General features: G+C 40.0%; 1 non-coding gene and 2 pseudogenes across 1 annotated transcript; 2 read left to right on the top strand and 1 right to left on the bottom strand.

The window, feature by feature from the left end:
- The first annotated feature begins 7,665 nt into the window (after nucleotides 1–7,665).
- LOC101360479 (clathrin light chain A pseudogene) lies at nucleotides 7,666–8,392 on the top strand (annotated as a pseudogene).
- A 1,804-nt stretch (nucleotides 8,393–10,196) lies between these two features.
- Nucleotides 10,197–10,547, bottom strand: LOC101360218 (28S ribosomal protein S21, mitochondrial pseudogene; annotated as a pseudogene).
- An 8,354-nt stretch (nucleotides 10,548–18,901) lies between these two features.
- LOC111819991 (U6 spliceosomal RNA) lies at nucleotides 18,902–19,009 on the top strand. Its single transcript, XR_002823560.1, has one exon. It is a non-coding gene; the product is annotated as a U6 spliceosomal RNA (small nuclear RNA).
- Nucleotides 19,010–20,547: the final 1,538 nt, after the last annotated feature.

Genomic DNA, 20,547 nt, shown 5'->3' with positions numbered 1-20,547 from the left:
TCTGCTCCCTTAAAGATTAAAAAAAAAAAAAAAACAAACCTGTTGCCATGGAGTTGATTCCAACTCATAGCAACCCTATAGCGCAGAGTAGAACTACTTCTTAGAGTTTCCAAAGAGTGGCTGGTGGATTTGAAGTGCTAACCTTTTGGTTAGCAGCCTTATCTCTCAACCACTGCGCCATCAGTTCTCTCATACGGTTTAGGGAGGAGTAAATGTCATTTAGGATTCCCTGGGTGGTGCAAATATGGTTAAGCACTTGGCTATTCACCAAAAGCTCGCAGGTTGGAATCCACCCAGAGACACCTCAGAAGAAAGGCCTGGAGACCTACTTCCAAAAGATCACAGCCATTGAAAATGCTATGGAGCACAGTTCTACTCTGTAACACATGGGGTCGCCATGAGTCAGAATTGACTCCAGGGCAACTGGTTTAAATGTTGATTAACACTATTTTCATACTGAAATCAAAGCTTCAAGTCTTTTGAAGGAACTGCATGTTGGTTCCTGTTGGAGGCAATTCTTTTTCTAAAAATTCGGGAAATTTAGAAAAAGTTTAAATAACCGTAGTAGAAACCTATTGGTCAGTTTAAAGGAGTTGCTTGTTTCGTAGACTCTGATTCTGACATTTAATTATTGGGTATAAAGAAAACAAAAAAAAACTTGTAGCTACCGAGTTGATTCCAACTCAGAGCAACCCTATAGGACAGAGTAGAACTGGCCCCTAGGGTTTCCAAAGAGCAGCTGGAGGATTCGAATTGCCAACCTCTTGGTTAGCAGCCATAGCTCTTAACCATCATGCCACCAGGGTTTCCATTATTGGGTATAGTTAGATAAAAATATAAAACTGTTTTTCAAGGGCAGGTTAGGTCTATTTTAAGAACAGCTACTTAATTTCTAAATAGAGAGACAATGATTGAAACCAAATATGTGAAAATTGTCTTAATGCTTAAAAGAAGGGAGGGTTGGACTGGCAAGCATGGTTTGAAAATTGAAATATGTTGACAATGATGTTAACACTATTCTCCTCTGCCCTCCACCCAGACTGCATCTGCCCCTAATTACCAATAGAGAATCTCTGCACTTCCTAGCCTTTCCAAAGAATTCACCCTAAACTCCTTGATTATGTAAAAGTAGTGCAAGCTATAATATTCATAGAGGATTACCCGAAGCTTCCATTCCTTCACACAGTCTACGTTTTCTCCACGGATCAAACCAAACCATCAAATAGTGGTTCCCCTAGATTGCACTCTTTTGTCCTCTCAGACTTTTGTTTAAAGCTTGAGGATTATTCCACGTGCTCACAGTGGAAAATACTAGAAGAAACAGAGGATATTCAGTATTGGATTTACTTTTAAAAAGTATCTTGGAAGTTGTTCTTCTCAAAAGTGTGCCCTGATTATGAGATTTCGCAGGGAGAATAATTCTCCCACGTCTCAGTAATAAGAATAATGTATTCTGCGAAAACATCTGGTCTGTCTTTATGCTATAGACACCATGAATCATGCAACTAATTATGTGTCCCTTTTGCTTTGCCTCCTTGCTAACGCTGAGCCAAATGTTTGGCCCACTGCTAATATTGGGCCTTATGGAACGCATTTTGGGGATGAGGGCTAACTTCTGTTTTATTGGCTTTTTCTAAACTTATTTTTCCTTTGTCTGGAATTTCTCATATGTTGATTTTATTCTATTGTTTGATATACATTTTTGTAAGCTGCTTGAATTCTATTTTGAAAACAAAACAACTCTCCTAATATAGCACCATTATTTAGGGGGCGTGCCACCTGAAGGTAAAGGGTTTAGTTAGGAGGGCAGTGAAGGATTAGCCTAAAAAGGAAGGTCAAGACATTCTTTTAGAGGCCTGGATTGAGAGGACAGCATTTGGTCCTCAATTCAGTAATAATGGGAATCTATATAGGCTCTCACAGTAGTTGAGAGGTCGGCTGCTAACCAAAAGGTTGGCAGTTCAAATCTACCAGCAGCTCCTTGGAAACCCTATGGGGCAGTTCTACTGTGTCCTATAGGGTGGCTGTGGGTTGGAATCAACTTGATGGCAACTGGTTTGTTTTATTGTTTCTTTGTTTTTTCAGTAGGGTGGCACAGTGGTTAAGAGCTCGGCTGCTCACCAAAAGGTCAGCAGTTCAGACTACCAGCTGCTCCTTGGAAACGCCATGGGGCAATTCTACTCCGTCCTATAGGGTCACTATGAGTTGGAATCGACTCAATGGCAACAGGTTTGGGTTTTGGTTTTATGAAAGGTTTATAAACAAGAAAATATTTAGTCAGAGGTCTCTTCAGGAACCATCAAGTTTTCTTTAGTTTTGGGAAGTGTGGCTTGAATCGGCACTTCTCAGAATTTAATGTGCCCGGGAATCGCCTGGGGATCTTGCTAAAAGGCAGATTCTGATTGAGTAGGTCTGGCGTGAGGCCTGAGATTCTGCATTTCTAAGAAACCGCGAGATGTGTTAATGTTACTGGTCCACGAAGCACATTTTGGTGCAAGGGCTCAGCCTGAGTAAGGAGGAGATGGGAGGCAATGAGATCAGAAAGAAGATACACATTATAAAAGTGGGAGAGTAGGATGGGGAGAGGGGTGGAGAATCCAGGAGACAGCACATCCGTAACTTGATAAAGGCTGAATGTAGCCAGGAAGGGTGTCTGTGCCCAGTGCCCACCAGGCCCGCCCTGCCTCCCTGTCACGCTGGAAAGAGCCCTTTGCATTGTCAGGAGTGCTGTGTCAGGGCCCGCGGGAGCCCTGGCAGGCATCCAGCTCTGCCGTTCAGTGCCTCTCCGTGCTGGCTCCCTCTACTTCCAGAGGCGCCAATGCTCACGAAGCACCTGGCTCCTGTCCACCTGCAGCCACAGCTCCTGCAGCTGAACACCTGCCCGCTCCGTGGCCAGGCCGGGTTCAGCCCGCTGCCAGGAAGGGCCCAGGGCTGCAGTGTTCAAGGGCAGAGAGGATGGTAGTGCAGGTGGCAGAGGCTGCTGGTGAGGGTGTCGGTGGGGGAAGGAGGCAGCTGGCAGAAGGAAAACCATCCGGCAGCAGCAGCCGTTTAATAAAGCGAGTCTCTAGAGAGCTGTGGTTCAGGCAGGTGGCTGGGGAGACTGGGCGAGTCCTTGCAGGGGAGAAGGAGACGGGCATGCTGTCTGAAAGAGCAGCTGAGATGAAAACGGAGTATTTGTTGGTGGGGAGTGGGGGAGGGTAAGAGGAAGGCGTCAGAATAAGGGGGGAGAATCACTGCCCTAGACTGGAGATGAATTCTGAGCAGTAGAGAGCGCATCAGGTAAAGGGGACAGGCTTGCAGAGAAAGGATTTGTGGCATGTATATCTTTGGGAAAATTCATCCAACCCTTCATCTAAAACAAACACACATAACAATTAAACTGAAATATAACCTGCTTTTATTATTGTTATTTATTGTGCTTTAGGTGAAGGTTTACATAGGAAATTAGTTTTTCATTCAATAATTTATACACAAATTGTTCCGTGATATCGGTTGCTATCTCCAAAATGTGTCAGCACTCGCATTTCCACCCTGAGTTTCCCATTTCCATTCTTCCAGTTTTCCTGCCCATTCCTGTCCTCTCTTCTTTGCTTTTGGGCCAATGTTGCCCTGTTGGACTCATTCAGATGATTGTTTTAAGGAGCACTTTTCTTATGGGTGTTTTGTTTATTTTATAGGGCTATTACTCTGCTGAAAGGTGATCTCAGGGAGTGGCTTCAGTCCCAAGTTAGAAGGGTATCTAAAGGCCATAGTCTCAAGCATTCCTCCAATCTCTCTCAGACCCGTAAGTCTGGTGGTTTTTATGAATTTGAATTTTGTTCTACATTTTTTCCTGCTCTAACTGGAACTTTCTATTGTGATCCCGGTCAGAGAGGTTTGTAGTGATAGCCGGGCACCATCTAGTTTTCCTGGTCTCAGGCTAGTGGAGGCTGTGTTTCCTGTGGTCCATTAGTCCTTTGGACTAATTGCTTCCTTGAGTCTTTGGTTTTCTTCACTCTTTGCTCTGGGTGGAAAGAGACCAATAGTTGTATCTCAGATGTCCATTTGTAAGCTCCAGTTGCTACTCACCTAAGTAGGATGTAGAACATTGTCTTTATGAACTATGTTATGCCAGTTGATCTAGATGTCCCCCGAGACTATGGTCCTTAGCCCTCCAGCCCAGTAAATCAGTCCCATGAGGTGTTTGGTTATGTCTGTGAAGTTTCCATGGCTTTGTCCCTTGTGTGCTCTATTGTATATATGAATATACGTACAGCACATACATATATATATGTAGAAATAGCCACAGTCAAATCTATAAATGCCGGTGGGTGTACTCCTATGTACCTTCCCCTACCTCTTCTGCAAATATAACTACCTTTGTATCCACTCATAAATTATCTTTTGGTATTTCTGTTTTTGCTGAATTGTATATGTTATAGTATTTACTGCCGTTGACTTTTATTCTTGCCTACCTCTCAGTGTCTTCCTTTTCCTTGATCATGTTGTGCTGACTTCCCCCATATTGTGTATTTCCTTTCCCTTCAACAAAGTTCACACATTTCTGCTATCTGGTTAGTGGTTTCCCCTTCCCCCCTCTCCCATCCCAAACCATGAATGTTTCTTTCCGTGTATAAACCTTTTCTTGACTACTGATTATAGTGGTCTCATACAATATTTGTCCTTTTGTTATTGACTTATTTTACTCAGCATAATGTCCTCCAGATTCATTCATGTTGTGTGATGTTTCATGGATTCATCACCATTATTCTTTAGCGTTTAGTAGTATTCCACTGTTTGCATGTACCACAGTTCGTTTAGCCATTCATCCATTGATGGGCATCTAGGTTGTTTCCATCTTTTTGCTATCGGGAATAATGCTGCAATTAACATGGGAGTGCATATGTCTATTCGTGTGATGGCTGTTATTTCTCTAGGATACATCCTTAGGAGTGGGATTGCTGAGTCATGTGGCATTTCTATTTCTAGCTTTTTAAGGAAGCGCCAAAGTGTTTTCCATAATGGTTGTACCATTTTGCACTCCCACCAGCAGTGTGTAAGAGTTCCAATCTCCCCACAGCTCCAACGGCATTTGTCGTTTTCTGCTTTTTGATCAGTGCCATTATTGCCAGACGGAGATGGTATCTCATTATAGTTTTGATTTACATCTCCGTAATGGCTAATGAGCTCAAGCATGCCTTTATGTGTATAATCTGCTTTTCTTTACAGGAGATAAAGTTGCATTTTAGTTGTTTGGTTTTCAGAGCTGTGAAAAGATCAAGTTCTCCTCATTTCAGTGAGAGTTTCCCTTTAGTGGAGCTTTATTCTGTGTTCAATTTGGCCAGTGAAATTCCTGTAATTTTTAAAGCTCATTCGTCCCAAAATAAGTCATTCTTAACTACATGTGAGACTATTAGCATAAAAATCTATACTCGAGTAGTAAGTCCTATGATAGGTGATTTACACAGGTAGGTGGACACATACTTCCTGTTTCATCACATTCAGTTGGTTATCTTTTGATCCAGTCGTATTTTCAGGAACTGAAATGCTATTTTTCTTGTCAAGCATTGTCCGAATATTAAATAATTGTTACACTTCTCATGAAGATATCACTTCAGATTTAACCTCAGCATTCATTTACTATCCTTTTCTATAAGTTATTACATTCTACTACCCTCTCCAAGTTGAAAGACCTGTCCATTAGTCCAAATGCCTGAGACTTAATGTCACATTGACACCCATACACTATAAGTATTTTCTTTAAAAAAAAAAATTCATATTTAAAGAAAAAAAGGAAAAAATAACTAACATATTTCTATGTTTCTATCTATAGGATAGGGAAATATTTGTTCCCAGGCATACCTTCATTCTGAAAAAAATTAATTTCACTTCAGAAAGTGATAGATACCGTTGTTAAAATGACAAAATTATTGCAGGTGAGTAGGCAGGAAAACCAGGGATCAGAAGAGTCTATAAAGAAGGAAAAAATGTAAAATATGTTATGGGAGCTATTAAATAGAGCTGTATTCAATGGGTAAAAGAGTACTCTGTGACTTTTTTTGGGTATTCTTTAATTACTTATTGAATGTTTAAAATGTGTTAAGTGGTATGAAAGATATACCAAGACATATAAGACATACCACATGTCCGTTATGGTTTACGTTTTAGAGGTGATAAAACATGTGTTCTTGAAACCACACTGAAAAGCACTATGTGAGAAATGCAAACTCCTATGGGGTGCAGAAGAAAGAGAATTTCTCCAGTTTGAAAATTAAGGAAGGTTGCCTGGACGGGGTGGCTTTTGAACTGAGCCATCATTTGCTCGTTTAACAAATATTTATTAGTGACTTCAGTGAGGTAGGCACTATTCTTATGACTGGGAATATGACAGTGAACCAAAGAGACATGTTCCTTGCCCTTGTGTTTCTTAATGTCTAATGTTGGAGAATGACCAAAACCAAACCAACGAATAAAAACATATATTTCCAAATTGTGATAAATACAATAAAGTTAAAAACAAAACAAATTTAAAAAAGGCCACAAACAAAAAAATACAGAGTACGAGATAGCAAAAAACCGAACAGCTTGTCATTGAGTTGATTCTGACTCATGGTGACCCTACGTGTGTCCAAGTAGAACTGTGCTCCATAGTGTTTTCAACGGCTAATTTTTCAGAAGTAGATCACCAGGCTTTATTTCCACAGCACCTCTGGGTGGTCTCTAACCTCCAACCTTTTGGTTAGCAGCCGAGTGTGTTAACCATACGCACCACCCAGGGACTCCTAGAAAATAACAAAACTTGTCGCCATCGAGTCAATTCCAACTTGTAGCGACCCTAGAGGACAGAGTAGAACTGCCCCATAGGGTTTCCAAAGAGCATCTGGTAGATTCGAACTGTTGACCCTTCGGGTGGCAGCCAAGCTCTAACCAGTTCTCCACCAGGGCTCCAGAAAATAACAACGGGTACTTATTTCAGATGGAATGGTCAGGATATGTCTTTCTGACGTGGAAACCTTGAAGCTGAAATAGAAAGGACAGATAGGTACGAAAATAGAGGACAAAGCATTTTAGGGCCCATAGACTGTGCCCCAAACTGCAGTTCCAAAAGCAGAGTCAGGAAGAATACTGAGAAGGAGTGGCCAAGAGAGTAGGGTATCTCAGAATCCTAAAGAGGAGAGTGTTTCAGGAAGGAGGGAGCGAGCCAGCAAGATAAGTCTTCCTGAGAGGCTGAGAAAATGAGAATAAAACTGAGCCTGCTAAGATTGGCTGCATGGAGTGCTGGGACCTTGAGAGGTGGGTTAGGGGTGTCAAAACCCAATTGGAGTGATTTAAAGAGTGAATGGGAGGTGAAGAAGCGAAGACAGCATGTGTGTAGGCAACACTTTGTAAAGTTTGGCAACAAAACCAGAACAGAGATATTGTTAGGTGCCATGGAGTGGGTTCCCACTCATAGCAACCCTATGTTACAACAGAAGAAAACACTGCCCAGTTCGGCGCCATCCTCACAATCCTTGCTTTGTTTGAACCCATTGTTGCAGCCGCTGGGTCAATCCATCTCATTGACGGTCTTCTTCTTTTCCTCTGACTCTCCACTTTATTAAGCATGATGTTCTTTTCCGGAGACGGGTCCCTCCTGATAACATATCCACAGAAGTGAGATGGCTCCCTCCTCCCGCTTGTCCTCCTATGCTACTCGCCAGCATAGCAGCCACTTCCTGGCGAGGTGTAGGTGGGTGGGTTGGTTGGTCTCTCAACCTCAGTGTCAGTGCCGTTGAACTGCCCAAGGCAACCTCTGTCGGGAACCCAGTGGCTGGCGCCGGGGAACGTCTTCTTGGAGCAGCAAGAGAGCAAGATTGCCGGCGTGGAGAACTACCAGGCCTTCGTCATCCTGGGCGACGCCCCAGGACCCAGCCACATGGCGAGCTGCAGGGGTCCAGATGCTGTTGATGGAATGATGAAAGGCGAATACGACCAGGAGAGTAATGGTCCGACAGACGATTACGCAGCATCTCACAAGTGGATCGATTGCAGAGACTGAGAGTATTCAGAAATGGAGAGAAGAGCAAACAAAATGCTTCGAAGCCCCTGATGCCAATTCCCTGAAGCAAGAAGCAGAGTGGAAAGAAAAAGCAATCAAGGAGCTCAAAGAGTGGTATGCAAGGCAAGACGAGCAGCTACAGAAAACAAAAGCAAACCACAGTCCAGCAAGCAGGCCAGAGATGTCTCCCACATGCCCTGGGTCCTCATCTCCCTCAGGCAGGCCCCCCTGCTGCACAGAAGAGCCGCCCTGTGGAAATACTACATGAGCAATATCTTAATCCTCCTCAGTGAAGCTGTTCACACTAATTGGATTAATTATGTTGGGTTCTTTGGGACCAAACCTTCTGTCTTTAGAGTTGATCATTGTTTGTGATTGCTTGTTTCTTTCAACTGTGTTCCCCCTGGCATCCTGATAGCCGAGGGAGGAAGAAGAAGAGGGGAGGGAAATCTCCCAACAGTAGCCTCACCTGCCCATTTGTCTGAGAATAAATTTCTGTTCAAACAAACAAAAGTAAACAACGAAGTAAGTGAGAAGAACTATTACCACCCCTGCTTTGAAGGAGTATTCTGACTGTACTTCTTCTCATACAAATTTGTTAGTTCTGGCGATCCACGGTGTATTCAGTATTTTGCCAACACCGTAATTCAAAAACATAAATTCTTCTTCCGTCTTCCTTATTCATTGTCCAGCTTTCCCATGCATATGAGGCAATTGAAAACGCCATGGCTTGGGTCAGGCATGCTTTAGTCTTCAAGGTAACATCTTTGCTTTTTAACACTTTAAAGAGGTGGCGTCTTTTGCAGCAGATTTGCCAATGCAATACATCCTTTGATTTCTTAACTGCTACTACTGTGGGCATTGATTGTGGATCCAAGTTAAGTGAAATCCTTGACAACTTCCATATTTTCTCCATTTATCAAGATATTGCTTATTGGTCCAGTTGTGAGGATTTTTATTTTATGTTGAAGTTTAATTCATAATGAAGGCTGTGGTCTTTGATCTTCATCAGTAAGTGCTTCAAGTCTCCTTAGCTTTCAGTAAGCAAGGTGGTGTCATCTGTATATGGCAGGTTGTTAATTAGTGTTCCTTCAAGCCTGATGCTCTGTTCTTTTTCATGTAGTCCGGCTTCTCAGATTGTTTGCTCAGCATACAAATTAAATAAGTATGGTGAAAGGATACGAACCTGATGCACACCTTTCCTGATTTTAAGCCAAGCAGTTTCCCCTTGTTCTGTTCGAAAGATTGCCTCTTAGTCTATGTACAGGTTCCACGTGAGCACAATTAAGTGTTCTGGAACTCCAATTCTCTGCAATGTTATCCATAATTTGTTATGATCTACACAGTCAATAGAACACAGGTAAAAATCTTTCTGATATCCTATTTTCAGCCAAGATCCATCTGACATCAGCAGTGATATCCCTAGTTCCGCGATCTCTTCGGAATTCAGCTTGAATTTCTGGTAGTTCCCTGTAGGTGTACTGCTGCAACCTCTTTTGAATGATCTTCAGCAAAATTTTACTTGTGGGTGATATTAATGATATTGTTTGATAATTTCCACATTCCATTGGATCACCTTTGTTTGGAATAAGCCTAAATATGGACCTCTTCCAGTCGGTTAGCCAGGTAGTTGTCTTCAAAATTTCTTGACATAGACAAGTGAGCACCTCCAGGGCTGCATCCATTTGTTGAAACATCTGAATTGGTATTCGGTCAATTCCTGCAGCCCTGTTTTTCCCCAGTGCGTTCGATGCAGCTTGGACTTCTTTCTTCAATACCAGTGGTTCTTGATCATATTCTACCTCCTGAAATGTTTGCATGTCAACCAATTATTTTTGGTACAGTGACTCTGTGTATTCCTTCCATCTTCTTTTATTTTTCTGATGGCTGTTTCGGAAGACGAATTTATTCTAAATATGTAAGGCTTCCTCTCCTCTTTACCTAACACTTGGGGGGTGGGGTGGGGGTGGGGGTTGTGAATAGTTCAGTAAAGAGAAACAAATGTTTTTCCAGTAATAAGCTCTTGCTTTGGAGTTCATAAAAACTAGGGAAAAAATAGATATATTCTACTACTACATGTTAGAATATTTCCTCACTGCTCCTAGACTACTTTCTGACTCAGTTTCTTTTTCACTTAATAAAAGAGAGGCCCCATTGCTGAATAGTGGGATTACCTCTATTATGCAGGCTTTCTTGCATATTTGTGATTGGGTTTATTGTAGAGAAAGGTAAGAGAAAATGGGTTCGAGAAGGAAAGAAGACACAAACTGCCTCCACAGCCCTGCCACTCATCTGCTCGAGTCTTTCGCATCAAGAAGTTGATCTTGTGAGTCATTTCCGTGTTGTAAATCCCCGGACAGGTTTCACAGCTTTCCTGCCATCCACTGTGGCATGGCTGATCATTGTACTGCCTTCACTTAATGTCCTCAATGAGCCCATCCATGGTGAGGATTCTGTTTAGGGTCCTGTATGCACCTTTCACTTTCCATTCCTGTACCATCACAGTCCTGACAATGAATTTCAGATGTTTTGCCACAACCTTGGATTTAAAAGCCTTCACTCTGCTGTATCTTCCAGCTGAGCCCACCTTCCTTTTCCCACTCCCAGCACAAGCTTCTCACCTCAGCACTTTTCTTCCATCTTTTCTTGATGCTTCCAGCGTTGTTCAATATTTTGCCCATACAATCCTTCAATATTTCAGCTTGAGGCTTGAATTTTTTCTTCAATTCTTTCAGTTTGAGAAATGCCAAGCATGTTCTTTCCTTTTTGTTTTCCAACTCCAGGTCTTTGCACAGTTCATGATAAATACTTTATCTTTTCGAGCTGCCCTTTGAAAGCTTCTGTTTAGCTCTCTTCTGTTTGACTTTTTTAGTTCATCATTTCTTCAGTTCACTTTAGTTACTCTACATTCAAGAGCAAGTTTCAGAGTCTCTTCGGACATCCGTTTTGGTCTTTTGTTGTTGTTGTTGTTTCCTGTTTTTTAATGATCTTTTGCTTCCTGCATGTATGATGTCCTTGATGTCATCCCACAACTCGTCTGGTCTTCCTTCAGTCATTAGTGTTCAATGCATCAAATCTATTCTTGGGATGGTCTCTAAATTCAGGTGGAATGTATTCAAGGTAGTACGTCAGCTCTTGTGGACTTATTTCATTTTCTTTAGCTTCGCGTTGAACTTGCATTTGAGCAATTGATGGTCTGTTGCACAGTCGACCCCTGCCTTGTTCCGACTGACATTTAGCTTTTCCATTGTCTCTTTCCACAGATATAGTCAATTTGATTCCTGTGTATTCCAGCTAGTGAGGTCCATGTGTATAGTCGCCATTTATGTTGTTGAAAAAAGGTACTTGCAATGAAGAAGTCGTTGGTCTTGCAAAATTCTATCATGAGATCTCCAGCATTGTTTCTATCACCAAGGCCATATTTTTCAACGACTGATTCTCCTTCTTTGTTTCCAACCTTCGCATTTTAATCACCAGTAACTATCAATGCATGTTGATTACATGTTTGATCAGTTTCAGACCACAGAAGTTGGTAAAAATCTCCAGTTTCTTCATCTTTGGCATTAGTGATTGGTGTGTAAATCTGAATAATAGTTGTATTAACTGTTATTCCTTGTAGGCGAATGAATATTGTCCTATCACTGACAGCGTTGTACTTCAAGATAGATCTTGATATGTTCTTTTTGACAATGAACACGATGTCATTCCTCTTCAATTTGCCATTCCCGGCATAATAGACCATATGACTGTTTTACAGTAGACCATATAAAAATTTGGCAACAAAAAGAGAGCAGAGATGGGACTATATTTAGTTTTTTTTTTTTAAAAAAAAAAGCAAATAGACTATTTCACAGCAGATGGGGATGCAAATGGGAATGATCCAGTAGAATGGGATGATGCAAGACAGAAGGGACAACCAAAGATCAAAGTCCCTAAGAAGACCAGAGGGAATGGAGTCCCAGGCCTGGAAGGATTGAGAACTAGCCACACATTTTGAATAAAGGAAATCCAAGTACAGGAAAAAGTATAAGGAACATAACAGAGATAGGAAAATGTAGTATGTACACAGAGAATTATGAGTAATTTATTTTGAATGAAGAACATATTTCAAAAATGGAGATAGAGCTAGAAAAATCGAGAGGAATAAAGATCGTTAGACATCTCAAATGCCAGAAAAAGAGTTTTGTTTTATTAAATTAGATTAGTGAGCCAGTCAAAACATTGAGATGAGTGAGTTATGAATTTTAAGATTAACCTGGAATTAATAGTACATGACAGTGGGAAGAGACTAGAATAATGACACTGTAAAAGAAATACAAACATGTACTAAACTTGAAAAGTGAGTATGATAGTCTTAAACACAGTATGTATTCAGTAACGTAAGTGACCTGAAAACAGAAGACGCTCTCTCTGACCGAACCCCACTTAATCCTGCCCCACTCTATCTAAAGAAAGTTTCATGAAAGAGTACAAGATCTCAAATCATGCACAGAAGTGTACCCAAATGTAAAAATAAAATAACACCCATTTTTGTTACACCGTTTATTCAAAAGTTAGTCTGATGGACTTAGATATAGGGAGAAACTCATCCTATTTTTTAAAAAGCCCCCAGATAAAAATGTATTTCTCACACACACACGTACCCACATGGGCATTCAACCTGGGTCTTAACCCTTCTTTTAACCTTGGTCTTAACCTTCTTGTTGCCCATTTTATAGATAAAGAGTCTCAAAGCAGTTATATGACTAACAACAGAATTAGAATTCTACTTTGCTTCATGTAGTCTTTGGTGACTTCATAATTCTTGGATGCAGACCATCAAGAAAGATGTTAAGAACAAATAGAGGCTGGAATTGAACCATGTTTTCTTGACGTCAAGGCCTGTGCTCTTTTGAATAAGCTACACTGCCCACTCTCCTTAACAACTTCATTTCTAGACGGGTAAGAATATCAAGTACATTCCCTTTTGAAATAAGTGTGTCTCTTTGCTTCACCACAATAGAAAATGTTCTCAAGTGATTCATAACAGAAAAGTATTACCCAAAATGTCTTTATAATTTTTATTTATATATAGCTGTCTCCTCATTTAACATTATATTAAATTGTTAGGGGTATATGTATTCCCACTTCCACCTCACAAGACTATGAGCCCCAAGAGGGCAAGAATCTTAAATTTTCCCTCTATATCCCCAGTGCCCAAAACAATGCCTGTCAGGTAATAGTCGCTTAGTAAACATATGTTAAATTGAAATAGAAGGGGCATTCTTCATTAATGGTATTAAAATGGCGGCCAGTACATAATGCATGTTTAATAAATACTTATTAAATAAATGAATGAATGTTTAAGAAATATTAATACTCCATAACAGAACATAAAATGGCCTTGAAAGGACATATTTGTAATTTATTAAACAGACCATTTTTTTTCTCTGTACTTGTTTAACTTGGAATATGCTCTCTGTAGTCAAAATAACCTGGATTCTTGAACAAATACCGCTAGCTTTCTTCATTGGAATAACTTCAGCAAAGATTGAGACATTCCAAACAAGATTGACTCTTAATTCAATTATAAAAATCGATAGCAACTACATCCTTCAAGCAAAAGTTGTAATTGAGTCATGGGGACACAATCATGAGTTTTCTATGTGTACAATAAACAACAATAAATTCACCAAGGACAGACTGAGCACCCGATCTAAAGTAATGAGCTATAAGGTGATCTTATCATCACATGTTTTATAGACAAAAAAAAATCCAGTCAAATATCCTGATTGAGCTCCTGAAAATCCTAAGTGCAACAGAACTCTCCAAGCTTACCTGAGGTACAGGGAATCATATTCTTCTGGGACTGAGGTACCATGTCTTTTGGCATTATCTTGTTTCTCTTTAGTCTCCAAGCTTAGTTGAAGAGGGAGGGTAATCGTCTGTAAAGATTACAGCCTTGGACACCCTATAGGGCAGTCCTTCTCTGTCCTATGGGTCTTCATGAGTCAGAATCATCTTAATGGCAACAGGTGTAGTTTTTTTGAACCTATCCTTGAGGCAACTTTTGTTTAGTAATACTAGTAAGGCTTAAATAACCATAAGGTATTCTATAATTTACTGTGTTACTTATTGATGATCCCCTATAATTTACTGTGTTACGTAATGTCTGTAACTGCCAATATAGCTGAAATTGCAGAACTTTATAAATAGCATGAACAATACAGAGAGGAACTAGTATGCAGTACAGAGGAACTTCAGCAGTTAGCCATGCCAACATTGTTTCCGGCTGACCCTTCAACTTTGACTATTGGAATCCCATGTTATTGGAATTCCATGCCTTTATTTTCAGGCCCTTACCTATTAAGGGAGCCCTGGTGGTATAACAGTTAAGTATTACGGCTGCTAACCAAAAGGTCAGCAGTTCAAATCCACCAGCTGCTCGAGTTCTACTCTGTCCTATAGGGTCACTATGGGTCGCAATCAACTAGAAGGCAAGGAGTAACCTATTAAGGAGAGGCCCTGGTGGTGAAGTGGTTAAGAGCTCCACTACCAACCAAAAGGTCAGCATTTCGAATCTACCAGATGCTCCTTGGAAACCCTATGGGATAGTTCTACTCTGTCCTATAGGCTTGCTGTGAGTTGGAACCCGCTTGCTGGCAACTGGTTTGGTTAAGCGCTTGGCTGCTAACTGAAAAGTTAGTGGTTCGAACCCACCAGCCCCTCTGTAGGAGTAAGATGTGACAGTCTGCTTCTGTAAAGATTACAGCCTTGAAAACCCTATGGGGCAGTTCTACTCTGTCCTATAAGGTCTTTAGGAGTCAGAATCAACTTAATGGCAACCGGTTTGGGTTTTTTGCACCTATTAAGGCAACTTTTCCTTAGTAATACTAGTAAGGCAAATTTTAATTTTTCCCACCTCTTATTTCCAGAAAATATTCAGAAAAGTGTCTCCTCTATTATAAACACAAAATAATCACATTTCCAGGAGGTATGGGTAATATTCCTGATTTCCTGGGTCCTACCTCAATTATCAAAGTTTCCCAACCTATTTTTGTAGGAATGTTTTATAATTGTGTAGGAGCTTCATAAAATATTTTCATGTCCTACTTCTCAACCTCTCAACAACATTATGAGACAGATTTGAGTTACGAAACCATTTTCCCAAGGAGGAAACTGAGGTTCACAAAGGATAAGTAACTAGCCTAAGTTCATAAATTTAGTAAATACAGATTCTAAAGTATAGACACAGAACTTCTGATTTAAAATTTTGAGTACTATATCCTCTAGCATGTATCTGCACATTTCTGAGTGCAGTGTGCATGGACAGGGATTATTTTAATATAACACTCAGAAAGTAGTGTTCGCATCCTCAGTCTATGTATGTCCCACTAGTTAATAAAGAATATCATTTTAAAGAGAATATGTACTCTGCTTTGTTCTTAAACATGCAACCTGGATACCATAAATTGTATTTGGATTTAAGGCACATCAGTTCTCTGTGTCAGGGCAGTTTGCATGGTTCTCATATTTGTACTGCTAGAAAATATGGTCAGAATTTAGACTTAATTTATGTCAATAGAGTGGTCTGAACTTAGGAGTTTTTATAATTATCATGTACGTGGTCTTGAAAATGCAATATAGAACAGCTCTCTAACCATCTTTGTACAGGGCATAATATCCTAGAGAGTTACTGTAATCATCATTAACACAATAAACAAGCTTCAGCTGAGGTAGTCGAGCACGTAAATGTATGGCCAGGAAATACTATAAATAACTTTTTTTTATGCTTCATATCCTATTCCTCACTGTTAGACCCAAAAATATACACACCAGTATTTTACTTATGCTGTCATGTATTCATCCAGAATACTATTAAATGTCTCCTTGCCCTTAGGTTACCGGAGGGTAAATAAAGACATGTTATACGGTATTAGGAACAAAAGAGCTAAATTCTGGGAAAAACACTAAAGATGCATGGAAAAACTCTGTCATTGCTCCAAGTGATAAAGTAAGAGAACTGAAGGAAAAAACGCTCACTTAGCTTTTAGAGAGTATAAAAACTATTTTGAAACTGAGAAGAATTTGTAACTATTGCCTCTCCAAGGTAAGGAATCCCACCCTACATGAGATCAATGGTCTATTTGTTCCTTGGTTCCATGGAGCATATTGAGGGAGAGGGTGGATGCACATCCTGATTTCCCTGGTTCACCCTTGAACTTATTTATGGACTCATCCTGGATAAGTGTACCGATTACGTAGAGTAACACTTGTTTTGAGACATCCTCAAATGGACTACTTTTAAGGTTTAAGAAATTCACTCTAATTCTATGATTATATGTTGCAATACATAAATCTTTATTTGTGTAGATCATTACAGTTTTCAAGGCTACCCCCATGACTTTCTTTTCTTTTTTTTTCCATGAGAGATGGAAAAATCTCTTTGGAAAACTCACTGAGAGAAAGAGAATCAAGATGTTCAAGTATGGTTATGGGAAAAAACTTAGCAATGGAGTAAAAGAATGTTTCTAAATATATACACTTTGTGTTACACCAGATTTCTCCACGCCAACCCCTACAGACTCATACAACAGGCCTTACGTGAGAGAGGGAAAAAAAAAAAATACCTGGAACAGTGAATTCACTAAAATATTGGTAAGATACTGAAAACATCAAACTCCACTGTGTAGGCGACTAATAGTAAAGTTCAAGATGAAGAGTGTTATTGAAATACCAAGATCAGTGGCCTGGACAGTGAACAGGATCACCATATGGGGCAGAAACAGAACAGTTAGGTGGAGAAAGAGTGGGGAGATTCTCTTTCTTGTCCTTTGTTCTTCCTTTTTCTTTTCTTCCCACTTTCTTAAAGTGACTTTGTCCTCTAGCTTTTATTCTTCCGTTATTTATTTGTTCAGTCAACAAAGTATTACTGAATGCCTACTAAGTATCAGGTACTTTGTTAACTTCAGGGTATATGCAGATGAAAAAATGTATACGCCTTAACTTTAAGGGAACTCACAGTGAAATAGGAAAATTTCTATTCCAGCCATGAAATTATGTTTAAGATTCCAACCATAGCATCCACCATAATGGTGGCAACAATGTTTACAAACTGAAATTCACATTTAATTGTCCTGTAGTTGTCAAATATTCCTACCACCACCACCACAAAACACCAAAAAACTGGTTAGAGCAAGTTCACAGAAGCATTGTGAAGGAGTCTCAGCACTGAAACAAGACTTTATAAACAACCTAGAGGAATCACTCACACTGGCCAGGAATTTTCTTCAAAATTCACCTCAGTCCCACCAAGGCGTCTCACACCTATCTCCTCCAGGTGCCAGGCCAGGGCATTAAATGAATAGATTTGATCCCTGTTCGCTCTCATTGTCACTGGGGGAAGTTGGGGCGTAAATGTGATACCTACTATAATAAAGTTACGTATAAAGTGCTACAAGGAACTCTGGTGGCACAACAGTTAAGCACTCTGCTGCTAACCATAAGGTTGGCAGCTTGAACCCACCCAGCAGTTCCACTGGAGAAAGACCTGGCAATCTGCTCCCATAAAGATTACAGCCTGAAAACCCTATGGGACTATGGGACAGTTTTACTCCATCGCGTGGGGTCACTATGAGTTGAAATCTACTCAAGGGCACCCAACAACAACAACGTAAAGTACTACACAGCCCCTGGGTGGCGAAAACGGATTACGCTCACCTACAAACCAAAAGCTGGCAGTTTGAATCCACTCAACAGCACCGTGGAAGAAAGTCCTAACAATTTGCTCCCTAAGATTACAGACATTGAAAACCCTATGTGTAGTTCTACTCTGAAACATGTGGGGTCGCCATGAGTCAGAATCAGCTTTACTACAATGGGTATAAAGTGCCACAGGGATTGAGATGGCAAAGTTATGATTCTCCTTAACATGGGAAGAGGGGTCAGGGAATGTTATTTTTAATAAGTTTTATTTATGTTTGTGTGCTCCCAAAGCACTGTACCTCAACACTATTTCTCTTATGGCGAGTATCTGCAGGAGATATCAGGAGATAACCACCTTTGCAATACAGTTTACATTTTCAAATTTATTTAAGTTAATCAGGTCAATTTTTAATTAAGTTATCCTCTTTGACCTAAAAAAAAAAAAACGCTAAGTTGTACTTTTATAGGTCTCATGGGGTTTTACCAGAGACCCCATAGCTAAAAAGGGATAGTATAACACCCTTCCATTATGAAGTTCCAAGCACTAGATATAGCTATAAAAGTCTTATTAAGTGGTGCTAAACTGGAACTTCCAACATTTACTTCTTCCATCTACTTGTTGCCTGTGAAAGAGAAGTCTAGAAATTCATTAAAAGGGAAAATTTCTTAAAAGGGGTTATGGAAGATAAGGGAGCTCTGTGGTTTTTTAACTCCCTCTCAATGAGGGAGAGAAGGAGGTGCCTTCATCTTTTCTTACATCAAGCTATGCGGGCTTCCAGAGAAAGTATAGGACCTTTCCAGAAGCAAAGGTTGGCCGACACTTTCTGACTGCATGTCTTCCAAGCTGTGGATTTCCAATCTGGAAAGGAGTTCAGAGCTGACCTGTGTGCCCTGAATTATTTGGGTGTATGGAGGCTAGAGCCTGACTCTTACCTGAAGAAGTGTGAAGGCTGTTGTTCACAATAGCAAAAAGATGGGAACAACTTAGATGCTCATCAACAGATGAATGGATAAACAAACTATAGTATATACACACAATGTAGTACTATGCAATGGTAAAGAACAAGGATGAATCTGCGAAGCATCTCACAACATGGGTGAATCTGGAGGGCATTATGCTGAGTGAAATAAGTCAATCACAAAAGGACAAATATTATATAAGACCACTACTATAAAAAATCATGAAAAGGCTTACACACAGTGCTCACATCAGCAGCACATACACCAAAAATTAGCAGGATACAGAGAAGATTAGCATGGCCCCTGCACAACGATAACAGGAAAATTCGTGAAGCATTCCATATTTTTCAATCAATAAAGAGCAGGAGTGGCAATATTAATCTCTGACAAAATAGACATTAAAGCAAAATCCACTACAAAGGATAAAGAAGGACACTATATAATGATTAAAGGTGCAATACACCAGGAGGACATAACCATAATAAATATTTATGCACCCAACAACAGGGCCCCAAAATACATAAAACAAACTCTAATAGCATTGAAAAGAGAAATAGCTCCACAGTAATAGTAGGAGACTTCAACACACCACTCTCGGTGAAGGACAGAACATCCAGAAAGAAGCTCAATAAAGACACGGAAGATCTAAATGCCACAATCAACCAACTTGATCTCATAGACATATACAGAACAGTTGACACAACAGCAGCCAAGTATACTCTCTTTTCCAAAGTACATGGACAATTCTACAGACTAGACCACATATTATGCCGTAAAGAAAGCCTTAACAAAATCCAAAACATCAAAATATTACAAAACAACTTTACTGACCATAGAGCCATAAAAGTAGAAATCAATAACAGAAAAAGCAAGGGAAAAAAAATCAAATACATGGAAACTGAACAACAGCTTGCTCAAAAACTACTGGGTTGCAGAAGAAATTAAGGATGGAATAAAGAAATTCACAGAATCAAATGAGAATGACAATACATCCTACCACAACCTTTGGGACGCAGCAAAAGCAGTGTTCAGAGGTCAATTTACAGCAATAAATGCACACATCCAAAAAGAAGAAAGAGCCATAATCAAAACATTAACCCTACAGCTCAAACAAGTAGAAAGAGAGTAGCAAAAGAAGCCTTCAGGCACCAAAAGAAAGGACATAATAAGAATTAGGGCAGAATTAAATGAAAGGGAATAGAAAAACAATTGAAAAAGTTAACAAGACCAAAAGCTGGTTCTTTGAAAAGATCAACAAAATCAATAAACCATTGGCCAAACTGACAAAATAAAAACAGGAGAGGAATCAAATAACCCAAATAAGAAATGAGATGGGCGATATCCCAACAGACCCAACTGAAATTAAAAGTATCATAACAGAATACTATGAAAAATTGTACTCTAACAAATTTGAAAACCTAGAGGAAATGGACAAATTTCTAGAAACACATACCTAAACTAACACAAACAGAGGTAGAACAACTAAATAAACCTATAACAAAAGAAGATACTGTAAAGGTAATTAAAAAACTCCTAACAAAAAAAGGCCCTGACCCTGACAGCTTCACTGGAGAATTCTACCAAATTTTCAGAGAAGAGTTGACACTACTATGAAAGGTATTTCAGAGAATAGAAAAGGATAGAATACTCCCAAACTCATTCTATGAAGCCAGCATAACCCTGATACCAAAACCCAGTAAAGACACCACAAAAAAAGAAAATTACAGACCAATATCCCTCATGCAGAAACCCTGGTGGTGTAGTGGTTAAGAGCTAAGGCTGCTAACCAAAAGGTCAGCCATTCAGATTCACCAGGCGCTCCTTGGAAACCTTATGGGGCAGTTCTACTCTGTCCTGTAGGGTTACTATGAGTCAGAATTGACTCG

The sequence above is a fragment of the Trichechus manatus genome, unplaced genomic scaffold (genome assembly GCF_000243295.1).
Source record: "Trichechus manatus latirostris isolate Lorelei unplaced genomic scaffold, TriManLat1.0 scaffold00023, whole genome shotgun sequence".
NCBI lineage: Eukaryota > Metazoa > Chordata > Mammalia > Sirenia > Trichechidae > Trichechus > Trichechus manatus.
The sequence above is the reverse complement of the archived record's forward strand: the minus strand, read 5'-3'. Positions and strand labels throughout refer to the sequence as shown.